The 24,847-nt window shown below is 32.8% G+C and overlaps 1 protein-coding gene across 5 annotated transcripts in view; it reads right to left on the reverse strand.

The window, feature by feature from the left end:
- LOC129953876 (probable serine/threonine-protein kinase DDB_G0286465) overlaps positions 1 to 14,165 on the reverse strand; it is a 386,722-nt gene extending 372,557 nt beyond the window's left edge. For 2 of the 5 annotated variants that reach the window (XM_056067403.1, XM_056067397.1), the window contains exons 1-2: positions 13,737 to 14,165; positions 11,848 to 12,084 (exon numbers count right to left, since the gene is read on the reverse strand). The gene's annotated coding sequence lies outside the window, so the exon portion shown is untranslated. The remainder of the gene's footprint in view (positions 1 to 11,847; positions 12,085 to 13,736) is intronic. The other 3 variants (XM_056067400.1, XM_056067398.1, XM_056067399.1) reach the window with 3 other exon arrangements.
- Between the last annotated feature and the right edge of the window lie 10,682 nt (positions 14,166 to 24,847).

Below are 24,847 nucleotides of genomic sequence, written 5' to 3' on the forward strand. Positions count from 1 at the left end.
CTAGACCACATATTTTGTTCTCATTAAAATATTTCAAGAAATCATGTTGCAGTTTTATTTTGTAAACAAAAAGCAAATGATACACTGTGGCGTATACGTTTTTTTTAACAATATCACGATATTTCACAAAGTCTACTTTATAGTTGCTAAAATGTTCTAATTTTAAGACATGGGTTAGTTTTTAGTTTTATTGACTTCATAAATATATACAAAATTACATTTCAGTGTTTTATGGTTTGGCCGAAAGCCGTCTGCCAGAAGATATGGGTTATGGGTAGTTCTTTATGGTTCTGATTATTTTTAACGAAATTTTTGAACCTACTCGCGAAGATATGTTCCTCACTAAGACGCCATTACAGTTTATGAAATAATTTTTAAAACTAAAGATATCGTAACAGATGAGATTTAAGAATTAAAAAATTATCATTTATTAATTTATAACTTTTACAAAGGACTTTCCTTAATAAAAACGAATCAACGAATTTCAGTACACGAAAAAAATACAAAGTACCTACACTTTTTTGATGAAGAGACCGAGAAAAAAACCGGAACCAGGTAATTAACTGAATGGATACAATCGTGTTTTTAACAACCTACCTGATGTGTTAAACTTATTTTTTGTATTTGCAAAAATATATCGAAGGTACATTTTGGATAATTGCCTAATAGTAATTTGTAGGTAAATATTTATCATTTACACAAACTGTCAGTTTTCAGTCAATCTAATTATCCCTCAAAATCTATAAGTAAATATATATATCTGACAGATGACAATCATTTCGAACGTAACAAAAAAACAGAACTTGAAAATAAAATTGAGGAAGTCTTTAAGTTTGTTCAATCTTCAAGAAAAAAAAAAGAACTTATAAATTATCATACGACTCATTAGAGATTTAATGAGTTTGAACTCAACAAATGAACAAAAACATAAAAAAAAATAAAAATTTTAAATAAAAAAAATAAAAAAAAAACTTTATACACTTCGCATGCTCAATTAGAACTTCAGAAAATAAGTTATTTTACCACAAAATGATCACCATCACCACACTAGATGTAGTCATTATTTCATCATTTTTTAGATTTTGTTTTGTTTGTATGTCATGGAGTCCCCTTGAGTTCGACCATATGTACATACATATCTTTTAAAAAAATAGAAGTAACAAGGTCATCTGCAAATAATATATTTTTTCTTTTTTTTTTTAAAGAACCACATGAATATATAGAAATAACAAACAAAGTGCTTCAGTAGGTAGGAGAATATTTTGAAAAAAAAAAAATTAAATAGTATTCTTTGTATGTTATTTGTAGAGAGGTACCTACAGACAACAACAAAAATGACAAATGACTTTTTTAAAATATGACATCCACGTTTTGTGTGAAACATCATGTTTTAATTCTTTGTCTTTTTTGTGTTTATTAATTCTAAACTTATCTTCTTATAGATATATCTGCTATCTTCTTGGGTTAATGCGATTTCTTAATTAGTTTCAAGGATTTTTTATATATTTTGAACTTTCAAAAATTGGTTCAAAGGAACAAATATTTTCAATTATTTTTGAATTGTGATATTTATGCTTTTTCACTTTAAAATAATGTTTGTATTTAAATTTCAAGTTTATAAAAATAGTAATAAGAAGATTATAGAGTACATGCATACGATAGAGGCGATAGAGAATGCTTTGGGGGAAAAAAAGGCCAATTTAAATCCTGCAACATAAATGGCTTTGATAATATACGAGTACATACATATATAATGATCTATCATTTTTGTAGAGGATTTGGTTTAAAATTTTGATATTCAATAAAAAGCATTTATTTATATACAGCCATACGACATTTATTACTATAAGCACACAATATCTAAGGTTGTTAATAAAAACTAAAACTGCATCTTATTTGAAGTCACATACAAATAATTAAAATAGCAACTTTAAGAAAAGCGATAGGCGTGTGAAGATCAAAATGTAAATATATGAAAATGACACTGGCCGACAAATTTAAGTTTTTTTATTTTTCTGGAGAACAAACTAAACAAAACTTTTTAATGGATTTAGATGCCCTTAATACGAATCAAACCTTTCATGTTTTTTTGTTTAAAATATGTCCCTTTAAAGATACTAACAAGAATCTAAAACTGGGTATTTAAGCATTACTTCGAACTCAAAATATCTCTTAATAAAAAATTGTACTTAGCTTCTGGGTATGCCCATTAGTTACGAATCTTTATTTGATTATACAAGGTGTTCAGAGCAAACCTTAAACTTAATACTTCAATAGTTCTAAGAAATACGTTTTTGAGTTAAATTTTAGTGCTGATCTCGGATACAAACTGTAATTTTACTATTTGCTCAAGTTTCAAAAACACCCGTTTCCAATATTATTTTTAAAAACTTGTTTGAATACTGGTAAATTAGTATAGACAGATTTGTTACAAGAAAAAAACTTACTTTCAAACCGTTTTATCTTTTTCTTTTGAAAACCGTTTTAGCAAAAATTGTACTTAGCTTCTGGGTATGCCCATTAGTTACGAATCTTTATTTGATTATACAAGGTGTTCAGAGCAAACCTTAAACTTAATACTTCAATAGTTCTAAGAAATACGTTTTTGAGTTAAATTTTAGTGCTGATCTCGGATACAAACTGTAATTTTACTATTTGCTCAAGTTTCAAAAACACCCGTTTCCAATATTATTTTTAAAAACTTGTTTGAATACTGGTAAATTAGTATAGACAGATTTGTTACAAGAAAAAAACTTACTTTCAAACCGTTTTATCTTTTTCTTTTGAAAACCGTTTTAGCACAAATGGTTAAGCGTTTTTTCAGATTTTTGTAAGACAGATGAAATCTAAGAATTTATGAAGCTTTTTTAAATGTTATATAAATATTTTAACTTTATATTGACGAAAGGGATTAAAGGTTTTAAAAACCAACACGTATTTTATTGAAAAAAAGCTACTTCATAAATTTATCCCCAAAAAGTCTTATAAAGGGTGATTTTTTAGGTATTATCTTTTTGGTAACACTGGTTTAAACAGCTGACGCACGTTACGTGTTTTGTTTCACTGTGAAACATCATTGGTTTGGTCTCTAATTTAACCTTGAATCGTCTTACAAACGAACAACGCTTTCAAATTATTGAATTTTATTATTAAAATGCGTGCTCTGTTAAGAAAGTTCAAATCGCGCTTCTTCCATTTTATGGTCAATTTAATCGTTCCACTGAGGCGGCTTTTGTAACTAAATTTCGCAACAAATGTACATTTTTGGACATTAAAACGCTTACGTAGAGAGCGAACTGAAGAAAATATAGCAGTTTTACCGGCCAGTGTTGGTGATGACCTTCAATTATCGATTTGTAGCCGTTCGCAGCAATTGGGCCTCTGTTAATCAACAACGTGGAAAATTTGCGGAAAGATTAGGGTGCGATGCCTTTCAAAACAAAGCTGGTACGAGAATTGAAGCCGAACGACTTACTGCAACGTACAATTTTTGGTGAATGGGCTCTTGAAAAGTTGGCCGAAGATCCATTTTTTAAAGAAAAATTGTTTTCAGCGACGAAGCAAATTTTTGGCTTAATGTGTACGTAAATAAGCAGAATTGTAGATTTTGAAGTGAATATTAGCCAGAAGCATTGCAAAAGCTACCAATGCATCCAGAAAAAGTCACAGTTTGGTGCGGTTTATGGGCTGGTGGCATCATTGGACCGTACTTCTTCAAAGATGAAGCGAATCGTAACGTAACTGTGAATAGTGAGAGAGTGAGCTATACCGTGAAATGATATCCAACTTTGTTTTTTTGTCCAAAATGCAACAGCTTGACTTGAATGACATGTGGTTTCAACATGACGCACGGTGCCTCATGCTACACATCACACGCAACAATGGACTTATTGAGATGCGAGTTCGGTGAATATTTTATTTCACGTTCGGGAACGGTCAATTGGCTGCCTATATCGTGCGATTTAACGCCTTTAGATTATTTTTTGTGGGGCTATGTTAAAGGTCATGTCTATACTGACAAGCCAGCTTCAATTGATGCATTGGAAGACAACATTGAAGCATTTATTGGTGAGATACCGGACTACTGACATTTTTCTTAACTCCCAATCATTTCCACACGACGTATTCGTTTTGACAGAAACGTGGCTTAATTCAAGCTTTTCCGACACAGAACTTTTTAGTCAAGAGTTCGAAGTTTACAGAAACGATCGTCATGTTGGTAATGCAAAGGATTTAGGTGGAGGTGTTCTCATAGCGGTAAAAAATACACATTTCTCTTCTTCTGTATCTTTTCCATTTCTATTATCAATTGAACTTGTATGTGTAAAGATAATGGTACAGACTAAGACTTTTTTCATTTTAAACGTTTACATTCCTCCAAAAAGTTTGGAGTCTGTTTATAATGATCTCTCCTTGGCATTAGACTATCTTATAAATTTGTCCAGCTCTGACACCAGTATCTTACTTTTAGGTGATTTTAATTTACCACACATTGACTGGATTCCATCTGAAGACGAATCCTGGCTTGAAGCCTCTCCTTCTTCTTCCCAAACGGAACTATCTCTTCTCGATAAAACTGTACTTACTTACAGCAAACAAGCTGTATTAAAAACTCAAAAAATCGAATTCTCGATTTAGTCTTTTCTTCTGACGCTATTAGCACTCTTGTTCTAGAATCTAGATCAGGAATTACTAATATTAACAAATATCACCCCCCTTTGGACATTTTTTTTGACTTAAGTAATCACCTTACTAATCACAGTAATTCTTTTGATTGCTTGTATAATTTTGATTTCAGAAGAGCCAATTTCCAGCAGTTGTCTGAAGATTTAACCATTTTTGGAATTGCTGATGCATTTTCTAACATTGACGAAGCAGTTTCAACTTTTTATAGGATCCTTAATTATTCTTTTTAAAAAAATGTACCGATAAAGAAATCAAGAAATACAAACTTTAGCCATCCTTGGTTCACGAAAGAATTGCGTTTACTGCGTAACAAAAGAAATAAGGCATGGAAAACTTATCTCAAAACCCTGTCTCCAGTCAACTTCTCTTTTTATGTTGAACTCTTTAACCAATTTAAATCTCTTTCTAATTTTTTATATGCTTATGTTACTGATATGGGCACCTCTTTGAAAGAGAATCCTAAAAAATTTTGGGATTTTGTAAACTCGAAGAAAAAATCAGATGGCTTTCCAGTTAACTTCACTTACAAGAACCTTTCGTTAGATAAAACTTTTGATATCTGTAACGCTTTCGCAACTAATTTCCGTGAGTCATTTGTTAATAGCCCTCAAGAAGTTGATGAAGTATATTTTCATAATCTTCACACTTTTTCGCAAACTAGCTGTAGTCACATACCTGTGCTACAGAGTACGGTCCTTGATCTTATATCTGCGTTGAATGATGACTGCTCAGCCATCAGCCGGCCCTGATGATATTCCCCCGATAGTACTAAAAAAGTGTAGTAATGCTTTAGTTGAACCCCTTACGTTTTTATTCAAACTTTCTCGTCAACATTTGGTGGCAAATTTGAGACGACCGGTTCTATAAGCAATCAGCCAACAACAGTTTATTTGAGGAACGCAAGATCGGCCGAGAACATCGTCGCGGTCGGTGCCCAGCAGAACCCGAGACAGTCTATTTCTCTCCGTGCACAGGAACTTGGTGTTTCAGAGACTTCAACTTGGCGAATTTTGAGTCGGGACTTGGGCCAACACCAGAACGAGATCCAATCGATCCAGAAGCTCAAAGTTTATGATCATTAACAATTGCCGTTTGTTCGTTTTGGACCGGCGGCGGCGTAATTTGAACATAATTTTTTGAAAACGACGTTAATGAGGAGGTTGCCGTCAACAGCTACATAACGATGATAACTAATTTCTTATGGCCCAAATTAAACCATATGCACCTTGACGACATGTGGTTTCAGCAAGATGGCCGGCACTACGTGCAACACAGCAAACGCCTCGATTGACATTTTACATGAACGATTAAGGTTATCGCAGGGCTGATGTGAATTGGCCACCATGGTCATGTGATTTGACCCCGCAAGATTTTTCCTGTGGGGTTTCTTGAAATCGCAGATGAATAAAGGCCATCAAAACCCATTGGATAGACTAACAAACAAAAACCTAAGGCGGTTAAATTACACGATCTAATCGCATCTCAATTGCACCATTATTTAGTGTACCGTGAGGTATGTGGCACCGTCTTGTTAAAACCATATACCACGTGCGTCATGCTAGTCCCATTCTTCTATGTTGAGCGAACAAAAGTTCGTTATCATTGAACGATATCGCTCGCAATTCACAGTAACGTTGCGATAGGCATAATCTTTGACCGCACCAAACAGTGACTTTTTCTTAATGCATTAGTAGCTCTTGTAATGCTTCTGGATGGTCTTCACTCCAATATGGAAAGTTTTACTTGTTCTTTTATTCAATTAACTGTAAATGAGTTTCGTCACTGATAACAATTTTTTAATACAAAAGTGGACCTTTCTCAAAATTTTCCAGATCCTATTCTATTCTATCCTATTTGTTCGTTTTCGATTCTTGGAGCAGTTATATTTTAAAAGGCTTCAAACCTAAATTCTTCCGCAAAATGTTTCACGTAGTGGAGTTACTAAGGCCCAATTGCTGCGAACGATGACAAATCGATGTACATATCTGCGATATTATAATAAGTTTACACTTTAAATTATCGTGTTGATATTTTAATGTCCAAAAATGTAAATTCAAAAATTTAGTCACAAAGCTTCATAAGCCGCCTTATTAGGTCAATTAAACTGAACATAAAAATCGAAATACTTTCCTATCAGAGAAAGCATTTTGATAGGAAAATACCATAATTTTCATTTAAAAAACTTCGAAAAGTATGCAATAAATAATTGAAATTTGGCCGTTTTTTGCCGGGCTACATATAAACATAGTTCAAAAAGTTTCCGAACAACAGCTTCCTTTTTGTTGATTCTGAGATAAGTAATGACTATAACAATATATTAAAAACAAGAATTTTGAAAATCACTATCACAATTTTTTTGAATTTGGCAAAATGGTGAAAGTGAAGAGTAATTTTTTTTCAATGTTACCACTTTGGTTTTTACTTTTATTCTTAGTACTTTTTTGTCAAAAAAAAAACACTAAATTTAGGCTGCTGTACGGAGACTTTTTGGACTAAGGGTATGTACATACGAGAACATGTTTGGAACGTTAAGCAAATTTGTCAACTCAATTTTCAAAAAACTAAACAGAATTTTTTCGAGATATAAAATTGTACTAGAATTAATACTTTTTGTTGGTTGATGAAAAATATTTATTTAGTTTTTTTTTTTCATTTGAAAATAAGAGTATAACGTACGAACGTACGTTCACACGCCACACAGACATCATCTTCATAAAAATCATGATTTTAAATCCTAGGAATCTTGAAACATTGAGAAACGTCAACATTTTCAAATGGGGCAGGTAACAAAACATTGTAATAGGAAACCAAACATTCAACTCATTAACATCAAGAAGGTGGAGGATTATGAGAATATCACAAGCACCTTGATGTTGTTTCTACGAATTTTTTAAAAGTTGAAGAAATGGAGGTATTGGAGCTAATAATAAATGGTTCGGTGGTCCACATTATACCCATTTATCTGAACTGTTCACACTGGATGCGAGATTATAACAGACTCTGCGAAACCCTACAAACTCTAGGCTCAATGGATGTACTTTTTATTGGAGATTTTAATGCTAGGGTAGGTCAGTCGCGAAATAGCTTAGCTTAGTGGAACTGCGTCAACAATCTTCAACCACTATCGCAGATCTAAGAATGAAATAAGTGAGGCGCTTAAATATTGGAAAATAACCGATTCTCTAGATGCAAGGATGCTCAACGGTAGCTGCAATGGCGATCAAAATGACGAGTATACATTTATTTCAAGAACATCGTGCTCAGTAATACACTATTGCTTTGTGTCCGGCAAATGGCATACAATTGTCAGTGATTTTAGGAGAGCTGAACAGACTTTTTCAGACCACATGCCTTTGGAAATATAATTGAAAATGCCAAAATTTCTAAGGCTCCGGTGAAGACCGAATTGCAGTAGAGTTTTTTAAGAACTGTTCCATAGAATTCTTGTCTGTATTGACAAAGGAGTTCAACAGGATTTTTGAGAGCGCAAGCTTCAAGAGGTCAATAAAATAGCACTTACATAAAAAAGGGTCTTATGATGTACCGGAAAATTATAGGGGCAACACCTTCTTGAATTCTTCCGTAAAGTTTTTTAGCTTTCAAATTTTTAATAGGCTTACATTTTGGACCGAAGAAAAGAAAATTCTTAATTTATTTCAAGCAGGATTTAGAAAGAGCTATTCAACTATTCAGTTTGATAAACATTGCAGAGGACTTCAAAAGAAGGAAACAAAAACTTTACGCCTTTTTTGTGGATTTCAGAGCTGCGTTTGATTCAATCGCCCGCGAAGCACTTTTTTATAAGCTTTATAAGCTTGGAGTATCAAGTTAGGTCGTTACTCTTGTCAGACCGATGTATATATGAAAATAATGTGGCATGGGGAGTATATATCCGAAGAGTTTTCAACAGAAATCGGTTTTAAACAAGGTTGTGTGTTGAGCACACTACTATTTGTTTTGTTTATTAATGATATCTTGGCGAAGGTCGGAGGAGGAATCCAGTTCGGAAGTACTCGGATACCAGGATTGATATTTGCGGATGAAATTGTTTTTTTTTTTATCTGAATCGGTGGAAGAAATGCAGCGTATGGTGAACAGACTGCAGACATACTGTGAAAAATGGAATCTGTCAGTTAATTTACAGAAGTGTAAAATTTACGGTGTTTGAAAAGTGGGTGTACAAAGGTGAATATGTTGCAATTGTTCGAGAGTACAAATACTAAGGGGTTTTAATAACATCTAACTTCAAAATAAAAAAAAAATTTGAGTACAAGCTAGCGGAATCGAAAAGAGCAGTTTCTTCTGCGTTGAAACGTTGCATCGATAATAAAGGTGTCGAGCATAGTTCGAATCTAACAAATTTTCATACGACAGCAGCTTCTATAATGCTTTATGGCACGCAAGTTTGGGGATATTGCCAATATGAGGAGGTGGAAAGGTTCCTCAGGTATTTCTTAAAGCGCATTTTTCGGCTACCAACTTGCATTCCAATTTATATGCTACATTTGGAAACAACTGAACCTCCATTTTTCTTAAAGACCTTAAAAGTACTAAAAAGATTTTGTCATCCAGCGGTAATCTAGTCAAAAAGTGGGAGGTATTGGTTCTTAGCTTAGGTGAAAGTATCGAATTTTTACCCGGTATAAGACTTTCAGATCTAACAACAATTTTAAAACAATAATAGAGAAGTTAAGCCGCATATCGAGTATAGAAGTTTTAAAGAGGAAGCTCAATCTTCGCAACATATAATGATTTACAGTCAACTAAATTTAGATCTTCAAGAACGAACATACCCCCTCAACCGTTTCCCCATAAGCGAACTATTAAATTTCAATTACATTTCGCATCGACAAGATCTACCGATTCTATGCGACCTTTGCAATGTTAATGAGAGAGAAGATGTAAACCACTTCATTGCAAGATGTCCTGTTTTGAAAGATTTTCGTATAAAACATTTTGGAGCAGAACTTGTAAATATAGTATGATAATTGTTAATATTAAAACCATTTTTCAAATAAACTACCTAACTAATATTTCAAGAACCAGTAGAGATATGAACTTCAAACAAATTTTGTAATAAAGATAATGATGCAGAAACATGCAGGAAGGACTCTCAAGAAAATTAGTGGGTGGTTTTTTTACACCATAGAAATTTAAAATGAAAGTAAAAAAATAGTTTTTTTTTATAAATCAAAAAACTGAGAATAAAATAATTCGAATATTTTACGAACAAAAAATGATTTTAACTCCAAAATAATTGTAGGCTACAAAGAATAACGTTTTTGACACATGGTAAAATTCAGAGACAGTTTTTTTTATAAAAAAAAATAACTAAAACTTTGTAAAAATTGATTTTCGGTACAAATATCTTTAAAAAAAATTAAGATATTGACTTCACCCTAGTTTTATCGTATAAGAAATATCGTTTTCGGCATTCATTAAAATTTTTATAAAAATCTAAAAGTTAGGTTTTTTCATACAAAATTAAATTTAACAAAAAATTGGCAAAAATTGATATTCGATTCTTATAAATAAATTAAAGTATTGACTTCAAAATTATTTATCCAATCTTTATTTCTTATTACATAAACAATGAAACCATTCAAGAAATCCAATGCAAATTGGTAAAAATTACGTTTCGACTCAAAAACTAGTTAACAAAAATGGATTTAACAAAAGTCTGATAAGAAATAATTTTCGACTCAAGCATTACAAGAACAAAGAAAGATATTGAATTCAAATTATTTATTTTACACAAAATATTGTTAATAATATCTTGTTAAATTCGGAAACAATACAAATCGATGGGAAGTTATCAGTGTGGGTCGTAACCCAGCCTCTTTTTTATAAGAAATTCTTTTAATTTTTTAAAGAAAACGAAGTTTCGTGTAAGTACACTAAAATTTTTATAAAATTATAGCCTAGTAAAATGCAATTAGAGTTAATTCAAGTAATTTAACATGTATCTTTCTTGATCAAAAAATAAACCACACCATTTAAGCCCTATCAAATGATGATAATAATGCAAAGAAACAGACCTTCTACTAAAACTAAGAAATTTAAAATGTTCATCTTTAATATTATCGTATTTCTATAATGCAATATTTTACAAAACCTTTCTCTCTAAATGTTATTTTCAAGTGCGTATACTACATAACATCTTATTAGGTTCATCTAACCTACCTTCTTAGAACCTGGTTATAAAACCTACCTACATTTACAATACCTACCTACCTATATATCGATACCTTGTTACAAATAATATTATATAAGTAAAAATAATATAGAAAGACCATTCCACATAACTAATGGTATTTCCTGACATCCGTTACAAACTTGTTCATTCTATACTGTATGTAGATACCTACATACAATTATATACTGTACGTCTTAAGTCTCAAGTCTTAACTTCTTCATTAACTTAATATTTCTATCAACACTATAAACTGAATTACCTTAGGTATTTGTAGCTATGTAAGTACATCTATGTAGCTTAGCTAAGGTTAGAGTAGACAGTAGAGTAGGTAGGTAGGTACATACGTACTTCCTTTCCTATGGATTAAATTTTAATGCTTTTCATTTCTGACTTTTTTTACCTATTGATTGACCGACCGACTGTATAGTATAGGTAAGGGTACAACGACGCACGACGGTAAAAAAGCAAAGAGAGACCACTCTTTTTTATTATTTATTATCTACATAAATATAATGTATAGGTATTCTCTCTAAGCAACAACAATAACATTAATACCTAATACCTACCATCTACCAATCTAAACATATTACCAAGAAAAAGAAATAGTAAGACAAAAATGAATTGGTAACACCATAACCGGTTGTGTTCTACAATCTCTTGTCTCTCTTACAACAAAAAGTTAAGACAAAATAAAAATAAAATGCAACAAAGATGACTCAAATCTGACTCAAAGCTTAAGAATGAAACGAATAACAACGACAACGGAACACAGAACGCCACGCTGCGCTGCTGCCGAGGCCGGATATTGGTCTGGTCTTTTAGCCACAGCCATAGATAAGAAGCACATCAGCAGCTTTAAGTAATTATAGCTCAGGATAGGAGGATGATAGAAGAAGGTAATGCAAGGGACATATTACAGTGAAAAAAAGATTTGAACAAATAATACAAACAAACAAAACACTTACCTCGTGTGCAGCAGCTTTAGTATTTTAGCAGGTAGGTATAAAAAACAAGTTAAGTTCCACCTCCACGTTTCTCTCTTATTTTCTCTCGCCCTCTGGATCTGATGTGTGCAGGCGGCAATGTCACTTCACAAGTTTAACAAACAAAAAATCACTTTTACACTCTTTTTGTCAGAAAAAAAAATCAGAAGAAAATGGAAACAAAATCAAAAAATGTACTCTTAATACCGTTAATCAGCACTATAAGTAGTAAAATAAGAAAATTAACACTTGTTTATTCTTTATTGAAAATAAAGCAACAACAAAAAAAAAATCGAAGAACAGAAATAAAATTCACAAGAAAAACAAGCACAGGTGAGCTCTTCTGAATTTTCTTTTTATGAGGTCAATTTAAGGTCTAACCGGTGTTTTTATTTTTTTTTTTTGCCCAAAGGTACACTTAACTGTAGAAGACAAAAAAAAGTGCATGACTTGATTTTATCTGTCTAATCAGAGGGTGTCTTGTCGAAGAACGACAATTGGCAACTAAACTTCACTTGACCACTGGTATCGTTCATTAAGTTTCCGGCATGTTTCTAGGCGAAATTTGACCGGACCGAAGTTCGACTCACGACCGATCCGAACCGTGCCAAACAAACAACCGAAATAAAAACTAAAGCAATAGGTAGGTACGTAAACCAGGATATACCTTAACGACTTCTCTATGCCTTCGTCTTCATCATAAGTACTAAAGTACATATGAAGGTACCTTGCGTGGTAAAATGTGTTCTTTGAATATTAATTCAAAAAAAAAAGTGCATTGAAGCTCACTTACAGTCACAGGCACAAGCCAAAGCCAAAGCCAAATCCACGCTTAAGCATCAGCAGACAAGAAAAAGTCCTTTTTCGTCTCTAGAAATCGAAATCGAAACCAATGCCGAAGGTGTACCTATACAGTGAGTGAGATGGACATGAGAGTGCAGCTGATGGGTTTTGCTTTTGAGTAGAGGAGACCAGAGAAAAAGAGCGACAAAGCGGGGGGTATGGGGAAATAGTTAGTAGGTGTACCGCAGCGAGAGCGGCTACAGCTTCGGCTTCCCGTTCCCCCTTTTCAAAGTTTTTGCAAGCACTAACACCAGTTTATAGAGCAGAGTAGTCAAACGTAGTACCTACAGTTAGTAGGTAGAGCGAAGAGAGGTGGGTTTTTAAATGTTATCCCAGGCGCATCACACCACTTTGATGATGACTGCTGGTAAGTATAGGTATAAGTATAGGGCTGTTTGTGTTTCCAAGCAAATATACACACAGTCAAGTGTTCTGCTTTTTCTCCTCTCCAGTTGTTACTGCTGCATGCAATTCAACCAACTTCAACCCTTCCCTTGCTAGGTAGGTACATAGATATATTTATAAACCACGGCAAGGATAGTTACTCTTGTAAAATATGGTGTAACACCAGAGGATATAGATTATTAACTATGGGCAGTGAGCGGAGTTTACACTGGCACTGGAATTGGTAATGGGATGCTGATGCTCGGCTCAGGGCTGGGGTTGAACGTTGAAGCTGATTTACGATATCAGACAAGGAAATGCTTAAAATTAAAGCTCAGGGTATAGTAAATCTGGGTCTTTCAAAGAAAAAAAATATGACAAAAAACCCTCAGAATTACAGAAAAGCTCACCGGTGTTCAATTAACTTGAAAAAGAAATTAATTTCATTCAAAATTTTAAAACTAGCAAAACATAAAATCACTTTCTATCTTCTTTGCTTAAATTTTGTGGTAGGTACATTAAAAAAAAAACATTAACATTGCACTAAACTCTCTTCAGTTGCACTTGTATTTTGATTTTATTGAATTTGGATGCAAACGATAAATTAAAAACAAAACTTTGAAGAAGATTATATATATACTAACACACACACCAGGTAGGTTGATATAGGTACTATAGGTACATAGGTATATTAATGAATATCGACAATAGATCAGTATTGGAATCGTAAATAGTAATCGAAATCAGAATCAAAATCGACGACGATACGCACACACAACACGACACACGCCAAACGACGAACCATCAAAAATAAACCGAAAGCATTTGGCTTTATGTATTTCTTTTCAACACCCGTACTCGAACTCGATACTCACTCGCAAAGGTAATTGAATTGGAAACAAATTTAAACAACAGAAGAAACAGACATTTTTTTCACTCGATGTTTTCTTTTTACTCTTTTCTCTCTCGTTCACTGTGCCACCCACCGAACGCGCTGACGGCTGAACGTTGAATGGCAGAAAAATATCCGGTTCGTCGATTGAATGTGCGATGTGCGAAAGCAAATGCGAGCGAATGTTTTGTTGGTGTTGTTTCTCGTTGTCGTTGTCGTTCGACATCGACATTCGAGTTCGATTCGATGAAACCAAAAAATAAAAAAAAAGTTTATTTCGTTTGCCTTCTTGCACAATGCCTCAACGGAGTAATATCGTAAGCCGGGTTGTTGTGAACAATGGCAACACTGTTGCTTTTATTGTGGTGTGTTAGCTTGAAATCACTTACACCAATAATTCGAAATATATTGGAACATCTGCTCTTGGGTCGATGTGTGTGGTGCAATGCAATTGTGTGCGCTTGGTGTATGTGCAGCTTGCAGCAGAAAAAGCTTTCTCTTTCAGCAACTCTCTTTCTCTCCCTGTAATAGCTCTCTGCTCAAAATGCTTTTATTCACTCTTCCTTTACCGACCAGCATCGAGCAGACTAAAAACTATAGTTCTATACAAAAACACTCTATACTAGAGTGTTTTTGGTTCTATACTTTGGTGACAATTTGGGTTTCTACTTGCTGCACCGCGATTCTGATAGCAAGAACTGTACAGTGGAATAACATTTAGACGAAATCAGTTTAAAAAGCAAAATATTATACAAATTTCATATGTCCCCTTTAGACTTTTTTTGACTTAAGTAATCGCCTTACTGAACACAGTAATTCCTTTGATTGCTTATACGTATGTATAATTTTGATTTCAGAAGAGCTAATTTCCAGCTGTTGTGTGAAGATTTAACCATTTCTGGAATTGCTTATACATTAGCATTTTCTAACACAAATCATCAGTTGTGAGAACGGAATAAGTTTCGAAATTCACTTTTTAATGCAGACGTTATGTTTTAATTATTATTGTTTGGAAAAAATGTACCTTTAAGGAAATACAAACTTTAGCCACCCTTGATACATGAAAGAATTGCGTTTACTGCGTAACAGAAGAAATATGGTATGGGAAACTTATCTCAAAACTCTGTCTCCAATCAATTTCTCTTTTTATGTCGAACTCCTTAACCAATTGAAGTTTATTTTTTAATTTTGTATATGCTAGCTATGTAATTTGTGTGGGCACCTCTTTGAAAGAGAATCCCTACAAATTTTTTAAACTTGTAAACTTAAAGAAAAAATCAGATGGCTTTCCAGTTAACTTTACTTACAAGAACCTTTTATAAGATAAAACTGTTGATATCTGTAACACTATCGCAACAAATTTCCCTGAGTCATTTACAAATAGCCCTGAAGAAGTTTATGAAGCATATTTTCATAATCTTAACTCCTTTTCGCAAACTAGCTGTAGTCACATCTCTGTGCTACAGAGTACGATCATTGATCTTTTAACCGGTTTAACTTGAGTTCTTATTCAACTTTTCTCTTAAAACAGGCGAATTTCCCAGTATATGGTAGAAGTCATTTCTAACACCAATATTTATGTATTTAACAAGGCGGATATAAGCAACTGTAGGCCCTTTTGCAAAGCTTTCTTGCATTCCTAAAGTGTTTGAACAAGTTGTTTGTGAAAAAGTAACATTTTTCAGTAAGAATCTCATTTGCGAAAAGCAACATGGTTTTTTGAAAATAAGATCGACCCTAACAAATCTCCGCACATTCTCAAACATATGTTCAAACGCTTTTGAACAAGGTAATGAAGTTGACTGTGTATACACTGACTTTTCCACCATTTTTCTTAGCTTGGATCAAATCATACCTTAAAAACAGATCCTAGAGGTAAAATTTAGAAATTGATTGTCATTCTGAACCTTTTGTTGCTCAATCTGGTGTTCCCCAGGGAGACCATTTTGGCCCTTTTCTGTTCATCCTGTCTATTAACGATGTATTGTCATGTTAACGCTCAAGTGAAGTTCTCATTTTTTTAGATGACATGAAAATAATAAAGTCCACCCATGATCGTATTCTTTTACAAGACATTGATAGTTTCACATTTTTTTGTGGAAATTAGATGGTATTAAAATCATTGTTTAGAACCAGTGCCCCACTATCGTAAACGTTGTCATTTTATTTTTTGTTCTGTAATAGTTAAATGTTGATTATGTTTTGAATTTTGATCATAGTTTGACGCTTGTTATAAGCTAACTACTTTCTGAAAATTCTGAAGTTAAAAAAAAATTAAAGTCTTAAATGCAATTTCAGGCTGAATTCGGGTTTCTATTTTTCACATTTGTTTCCAATAAGATTGGGAGTCTCAATAGAACGGCTTTAAAACATTGAAGCGAGGAAACACCATCAAAACAATGTTTTATTTTTTTCGATTTTACCCTAATTTTTTGTTGTAATTGCTTTACAAAAGTTTGGAAGAGACAACCCCCTACTTGGATACTCTATAGGATTTGAGGAAGGTGCTATGCAAGGTTTGTGCATTATTCATGTACATTTGAATACTAGAATATTATAAACCTCTATTTGTTTTCTTTTATCCTTTTTAAAAAGCATCGATTTTGTATTCAATTAAATTTTTTTAACATTTCGCATAACTTAAAAATACAAACAAACCTCGTGTGAAAATTCGTGTTGTGGTAAAGGAAATTCGAATCCTGAATTTTAATAACTCACGAAATAAAAACTTTCGCAATTTTAAAATTAAAGAAAAAAAACGCTGTGAGCATTCAAAAAGTAGTGATTTTTTAGGTATATTCAATTTGAAATAAACTGTGTTGGGTTTAATTTATTTTCATTTTGTAAACATGTTCTCTATTCATGTTCGATACACCTCAAAGACAGAGCTTAACTCTCGTTACAAAACATGTTAAAATATGGCGGATGTAGTCTTATAATATGGAGCTGTCGTACTTTTTATGAGTTGGTCCTATATTTTGGCTCTAAAAAATTATGGCTCTGTACTTAAGTGTAAAAAAAACTACAAAATATTATGCGTGGTTACGCAGACGGTGAAATGCGACTCAAATGTGGAGTATTCAATAAAGTAGGGAGTCAAAACACACGGAGAGAAAATCAAAGTAATAGTTTTTAGCCTCTACCAAAGTCTAATAGAGAATCTATGAGTAGATATCAAAGAGAAGACAAAACTGAAGATATCAATTTGTCGTGGTTGACAAGTCATGGAAGGACATTACTTAATAACGATTCCAACTACTTGAAGACGTGCAGAGCCACAGAGCCTGCCTTCATTAAACTAAAAGATGCTAAAGCGGTCTCTAGACGCTCAACATTATAGTGCAAAATATTATTAGCTAGGCGGCCAGACAATTTAATATTTTATACAATAACGTATTTGAAAGCTGATACTTATGTCGTGTAGACAAAATGCTGAGTTATGCTTTCTTTATGAATGCTGCTTTTCAGCTTGGATGGTTCCTCCAAGTTTATAAAAAACTACATCGCGTCATATCGCGTTAAAATAACACCATATTAACTGCATCACTTTTTTCAGTATCCGAATTTTGTTTAAATTCTTTTTATAACTTGTACGCAGGAATTACATTTCTGTACTACTTGCTGTTTATCATCTTCGGGATATCTTTCCCTGTATTTTAAAATTTTTCCTATTGTTCACCTTTTACTTGTATTTATGTGACAAGTATTTCACTCGTTCGAAATTTTTAACTCGATATTTTAATCAGACATGATGTAGTGGTTGTCCAGTATAACGAATGCCGATATAACGAATGATCGATATTACGAACCCTTTTTTGAAGTCTATTAGGTTTTCTATATAATGAACAAAATAACGAATTTTAGATAGTAAAACAAATTACTATAAATGTTTTAATGTCTCTAACATGTATGTTTATGATAATATTGGAAGATACATATGCAATTTCCCACAACACAAGTGTTTTTATCGATTGCTTAGTTATGTCCTAAGTATTCGTTTTCCTGTATAAAAACAGTTGCTCTGTTCGCTATGCACAAAACTGTAACGGAATTTTAGTCCCATTTTTGTTGTTTTACGTTTTTTTGGCATCTGGAATATTTAACATTAACGGGCAAACGTCTTAGAATGGAAGCAAAAATGAAAATCATTAAAGAAAATAAAAGAGGAGTGTCGCTTTCGGACATTTCGAAGAAGTTTGGAATTCCAAAGTCTAGCATTTGCACTGTCAAGAAAAATGAAAGCAAGGTTTTCAAACATCTGAGAAATAAAAACAGTGGATCTTTTCGTCGACGATCATTAAAGAAGGATGAATATCGAAAAATGGAAACCGCATTGTACAAATGGTTCATTGCCCAACGTGAGAGTCATGTTCCTGTTAATGGTAACATAATATATCACCACGGTGAATTCGAAGTGGTTGGCTAAGTAAATTTAAAAAGCGAATTGGAATTCGACTTCTTCAAGAGTCTGGTGAAAAGCTTTAATCGAGGGCAGACCTTGTCAAACCATTTCAGAAGAAATTAGCTTAACTAATATAGTATATATTCCATAAATGTTTCGTTATATTTCAATAAAGATAAATATGTTTTTTTTTATTCTATTAAGTAAAGTTAGTAGTACCCGTGGCATGATGGTTAGTGCGTTGGACTGTCATACGAAAAGTCTTGTGTTCGATCCCTGCCTGTGCCATCTAAAGTTTTTTCACGAGTACTGCCTCTTGCGAGGAATTGACAAATTCTCCAAGAGTAATTCTTGTCATGAAAAGTGCTTTCTCAAATTTGCCGTTCGGATTCGGCTTAATACTGTAGGTCCCTTCCATCCCTGACAACAGTACTCGCACACAGGAATGGTTGAGAGTTGTCAGTCACTAGGCCCTAGTTCTCAAACGGACTGTTGCGCCACCCAATTTATTTATCTATTTTATTTTATTAAGTAAAGTTGTAATAATTTTTTTATGGAGATTGAAATAAATTAATGAAAAATACAAATGTACTTTCTATTAACCTTTAAGATTTGTATGAAAAAAATGTTTCGAGATAACGAATTTTTGATATAACGAATTGACTCTGGACATATTATTGTTCGTTATACTGGACCACCACTATTTTACGTTTAATTACCTTAGGCACGAGATAAATAATGCTTAGTCGAGCAGAAAGTGTACTAGGAGGTGGCAAGACCCACCCCACGTGACAAGCTGAGCCGTGCAACCACAACCATGTTGAAATCTCTTACAGTACTCTAAAGCATTCCCCCCTGGAGACCTGGATCCAAACAATGGATAAGTCGAAAATGTTTATCCCCCGATTCTGTCTCTCTGTCTTTCTGTTCTAGCCCTTAGAGCCCAAACCATTCAGTCGATTTACTCCAAATTTAAAAATAAAGGTTTTCAAGCTAATTCGCGTTGAAATTTTTTTTAATTTTTTTAAGACTACAGATAAATGAGCGCTGATAGATTTTTAAATTTTTACTAACACTTTAATTCTTAATTTGTATGCTTAAAATAAAAATATATTTTTGTATTGCTCCAAAATGATACCTACCCCCCATAAAAAAAAAATAAATTGGGTGGCGCAACAGTCCATGAAGAACCAGGGCCTAGTGACTTACAACTCTCAACCATTCCTGTGTGCGAGTAATGTTGTCAGGAATGGAGGGGGCCTACAGTTTAAATGCCGATTCCGAACGGCTAATTTGAGAAAGCACTTTTTCATGACAAGAGTTACTCTTGGAGAATTTGTCAATTCCTCGCAAGAGGCAGTACCCGTGAAAAGACTTTAGATGGCATAGGCAGGGATCGAACCCAAGACCTCTGGCATGACAGTCCAACGCACTAACCATCATGCCACGGTACCTACCCCCCATAGAACCGTTATTTAGTTTTGTCTTTATATTCCACACCAGAAGACAAACACGTCGATACATTCTAAAATAAGTGTTCTTTCAACCTCAATCTGACTCATAGGTCCTTACTCTTTAAATTTCAAAATTAAATGAACTAATATTGTGCAATTGTACCCACAGACGATACAATATTTAATATTGTGCAATAAATACCAAAAAGGTTTTGATTTTCTTCAACAATATTGCACAACCTTGCAATATTGTCCCCAGACGCCCAATAATATCTTGCAATATCAAAAATTGTACAGTAATATTGAGCGTCTAGGGATAATTTTACAAATCGGTTCCGTTTTACGAATTGAAAATTTTGACATTTCTCGACGATTTAAGGTTCCTAGAGTCGAAATAATCGGTTTTTAGAAAGTTGTATGTGCGTGCGTTTGTACGTTCGTACGTTCACGACGTTTTTTTCGTCGTCCATAGAAAATTGCGTGGGTTGTTTTTACCACAGCATTTAAAAAAGTGAAAATTTTGGTTAATCCTAAATATCTAACGAACCAATAACGCCAGAGACTTAAATTAAATTGTATATTGTATATTGTATTTTTTATAAATCAATAAATCTTAAAAAAATAATTGTCACCTCAAAAGTTGTATGACCAAACAATGATTTTATCTCCAAAACAATTTTGTGCAACGAAGAATAGCATTTTAAATATCTGGTAAATTTTTGAGAAAAATCTAATTGACATTTTTTTTTACACAAAATAAAAACCTAAAAACAAATGCATAAAAGTTGGTAAAAATTCATTTTTGACTCAAATATATTTAATAAATTTGAGTTTATGGCTTCCAACTAATTGTAACTTAAAAGAAACATTTGGACAAATTTTTAGAAAAACCGAATTGACAGTTTTACAAAAAAATAAAAACCTAAACAAAAATTAACAAAAGTTGGTACAAATTGTTTTTAAACGTACATATCTTGACATTGGCTTTTAAACTATTTTTTTCTTATAAGAAACATTGTTTTCAATATTCAATAAAATTTAAAAAAAAATTGATTTGACAGTTTGTTTTACAAAAACTAAGAACCTAAAAAAAAACAATACTAAAACTTATTAAAAATTTACTTTCGACTTAAATAGCTTTTCAAAAAATTAAAATATTGACTTGAATTGAAACATATTTTATTTCACAGAAAATATTGTTTTCGATACTCATAATTTAAAAAAAAAAATAAAACAACAAAATCAAATTTACAAAAAAATAGTACGCAAATTTGTTAAAAATCGATGCTCAGTTCTCGATATATCTCAAATTAATTTCAATCATTCAGTTTGTATTTGTTTATAATAAGAAGTAAACAAATTAAAAAAAAATGCTACTAAAATTGGAAAAAATTAGTTTTCGACTGAAAATCTATTTAACAAAACCATATTTTAAAACTGAACTATATAAAAAATATCGTTGTTAATTTTAAAATTTTGAGAATAATCAAACACGAAAACGTACAAACTTTTGCAACACAAATCGACAGACGGGATGGGAAGTTATCAGTGTGGGTCGCATCCCAGTGTCTTATTAATATTATTTTTAAAAATTGTATTAGTTAAAAAAAAAAGTAGTAAGTATTATATTTGCTCTACTGTAGTTGGTCAATGTGCTCGATATTGCCTAGCCATGTGCTATGTAAAAGCTTTTTCTTCAGTAATAATTTTACTTCACATTCATTTATGTTGTAATTGTAAATGAACAAAGCTTCTTCATCTCTTCAGCGTCACGTTTCAGGCACCACCGTCCAACGTTTCTGTTTATCGTACTCTCTTCCTCTTGTACCGTACCAAGTCCAACTTTATGCTCCTCTGCTGCTCCTTATGCAAGTGATAGGCTCGTTGCAAGTAAGCATAAGCATGATTTGTTACTGTTAGACAAATTTGCAGGTATGTTATGTACATTGTACGTACGATCTCAGCTGCTCTCTTTCTCTCTTTTGTGGCTGAATATTTTTGACAATAGTTTTGGGTTTTTAAGTTCTTTTTGAATTGGCATAGCAACGGGGCAGATGTTTTTGTTGTTTGAAGTGTGCGTGTGTATATATTGTGTGCATTTTGTGCGTCGTCGTCGTCGTATGAACAGCAAAAAAATAAAAATATTGAATTATTTGCACCGAAAAAGCTTTTTGGGCTTTTGGTTTTGCAATGTGCGCTTAATGTGGAGCGGATAGTTGTTCTCGTATTTTATTTTTATCAAAAAGTGGGGTAGGTCGTTTAAAGGAGGTGTGTGTTGTATAGGTATAGAAATGGAGTGTGTACCGTATAGAATAATATTAACTAATGGGAGATTGCGCTCACGTGCACGTGTGAAATGCTTTTGTTTTTAACAGAGGGGTAACATATTTTTGATTATGCTGTGTGTGGTTAAGTGCGTTGTGTATTGTTCTGTGGAGAAAACATATGTTTATTTGAAGGGGTAATGCATTGTGAGTTGAAATTTGTGAGCTTTTATTGTTATTCTGAAAACTTTTATTAGGATATTGACACAGTGGGTGACGAAAAGAACATGCTAAATTCAAGCGATTTTTTTTGTTGAAAAATTCAGTTAAACCAATTTTTAGATTTCCGTATCGATTAAGTTTGTTAGTTTGTTAAGTTACATAGGTACACTATTTTGTATTTTTGTTTAATGTTTAAACTTAAACTTTAAACTTTTGCAACAAAACGAACATTCGTGTACCTATATTAAAGTTGTTCCAATCAAATTATTTGTATTGATCTGGACTTATTTATGTGCTACCTTATCGTTCATAATCTTAAAACAGTGATTCACAGGCAAATTCTACAAATGCATTGGTTTCACAAAAACAATAATGATTTCAGCTGTGCAGAACATTTGGAACTAGTGGCCAATTCTCTTTTGTCTCATTATAACAACGGTTAATCTGATTTATTATGAGGTTGGCAAATTTATACTTGGAGCTTGATTAGTTTAGTTAGTTTTAGTCGGGCCTTTGATATCGATAACAGGTTTTTTAAGATAAATTCTTCATAAGATTGAAAAAAGATGTTGCTTTAAAAATGGCGGAAAAACAAATATTATAAAAAATAAAATCCAGAAATTGGAGTGCTTTCAAAAAAGAAGCATCACAAAAAGAAATTTCAAGGAAATATTCCATTCAAAAATCAACTATTTGTAGAACCATCAAAAGTGGAAAGTTGTTATACCATCAAAGAGGAGGAAGGCCTCGAAGCACCACAGTAAAAGATGACTGAAAAATAACAAATTTCTTCCAAAAAAACCCACGGAATCATCCAGGAAAGCTAAAATTTAGCCTAGTACCCATTGACCCATCAAATATCAGACGCCGCACTCTACATGCCGGATTGCAAAAAAGCCATTTATTTAAAAAAAAAAAATGTTAAAACTCTTTTGGCTTTTCCAAAAATTCGTCGCAATTGTAGTCTCCAAAAATGGGAAATGGTCTGATTTTCTGACGAATCAAAGTTCAATGTGCATAGATCGGGTGGAAAACCAACACGTCGGAAGGAAAAGAGGTAAGAGGCTTAGAGGGACGGTCAAACCTAGAGGTGGTTCAATTTTGTACTTGGGCTGCTTCTTTGACCAACTAATTCGACAAGTGGAGGGCATAATGAAGTCTGAAGACTATATAGTCATTCTTTGTAAAACCATGATGCCTTATGCCCATGGAAAATGGACGTTTCAACACGACAATGATCCCAAACACAAGTCGAAGTTGACCACAAAGTGGATTGCAGGCAAATATACCATGGCAAGCCCAATCCCCAGACCTAGACACAAAAACAAAACCTTTGTGAAATTGTGAAGAGAAGAATTTGGAACAACATGAAATTCAGAGGCATTGGAATGACATTCCAAAAACGCTTATTAATAACCCTATAGCTGCAATACCCAGAAGATAGACAGCAGTTATAAAAAAATAAAGGGTATATTAAATATAAATATTTCCTTGCCTTGAAGTAAGAAAAAAAACTTGAAATTTAGTTGTAAGATCTAAGCTCTAAGCAAATGTTTTGCACAGTTAAGCTATTTATTTTTTGTTTCAGAGAACAGTGTTAATTTTGTTTTCCAACAATTATAACGTAAAATCAAAAGAGCTAGAAAACTTAATAAAGAATTTCGCTGTTCGATTTTCTAAACAATTTTTTGTTTTAAAGAAAAATGGTGGAGGTTGCTAATGTTTTGCACAGTACTGTATGTACTTAGGTACAGTGTTGAACAAAATTATAGAAAAAATAGTTTCATCATTTTCAATACACACATATTTTAATACCACTTAGGTCTTTACTTTACTTTACTTACCTAGTAAAATTGTTCTTTGAAACTTTAACTTTTTAATTTCACTTAATGTTAAAAAGTTTGAGGTTGAGGTCGATGATTTTGCCTGAAAAAATTAAAAGAAACAAACAACTTTAACTGTTATTCTAACGTAAGGTTCGGTTTTTTATTTATTGAAATAGGATTTTTGAGTTTGTTTATTAGTTTAGTCGAATTTTTTATTTTCAATATGTACTAAACTAAATATTTTAAATAATCTATAATTTTGATAAGTATGGGACGTGAATTAAACTGCACTCATTTTGAATGCGAAATGATGAAAAAACTAGGGCAAGTTGGAAATTGCAAAAAGCAATAAACTTCTTAAAAAAAAAAGAGTTTACAGAATTACATTCAAGCCGAAAAGAAGAACCAAGAGAGAGAAAAAGAATAAATTCTTCGCATTTAGATACACTATTGGAAAGAATATGCAAGAAGAAACCATTTCTTTCTTCAAGAGAACTCAAAATTAATTTAATGGACCAGTGACAGGTAGAATAATAAGAAACCAACTAATAGAAGCAATTATTCTTGGTAGAAGTCCAAGAAAAGTGCCATGTTTGAACAAGAATATTATGCAAAGGGTTACTTTTGTAAAAAAATACCTGCATCGTTCTCATTGGAATAATGTTTTGTTGTCGGATGAAACGAAGATGAATTTG

Source organism: Eupeodes corollae, chromosome 1, assembly GCF_945859685.1.
Source record: "Eupeodes corollae chromosome 1, idEupCoro1.1, whole genome shotgun sequence".
Lineage (NCBI taxonomy): Eukaryota > Metazoa > Arthropoda > Insecta > Diptera > Syrphidae > Eupeodes > Eupeodes corollae.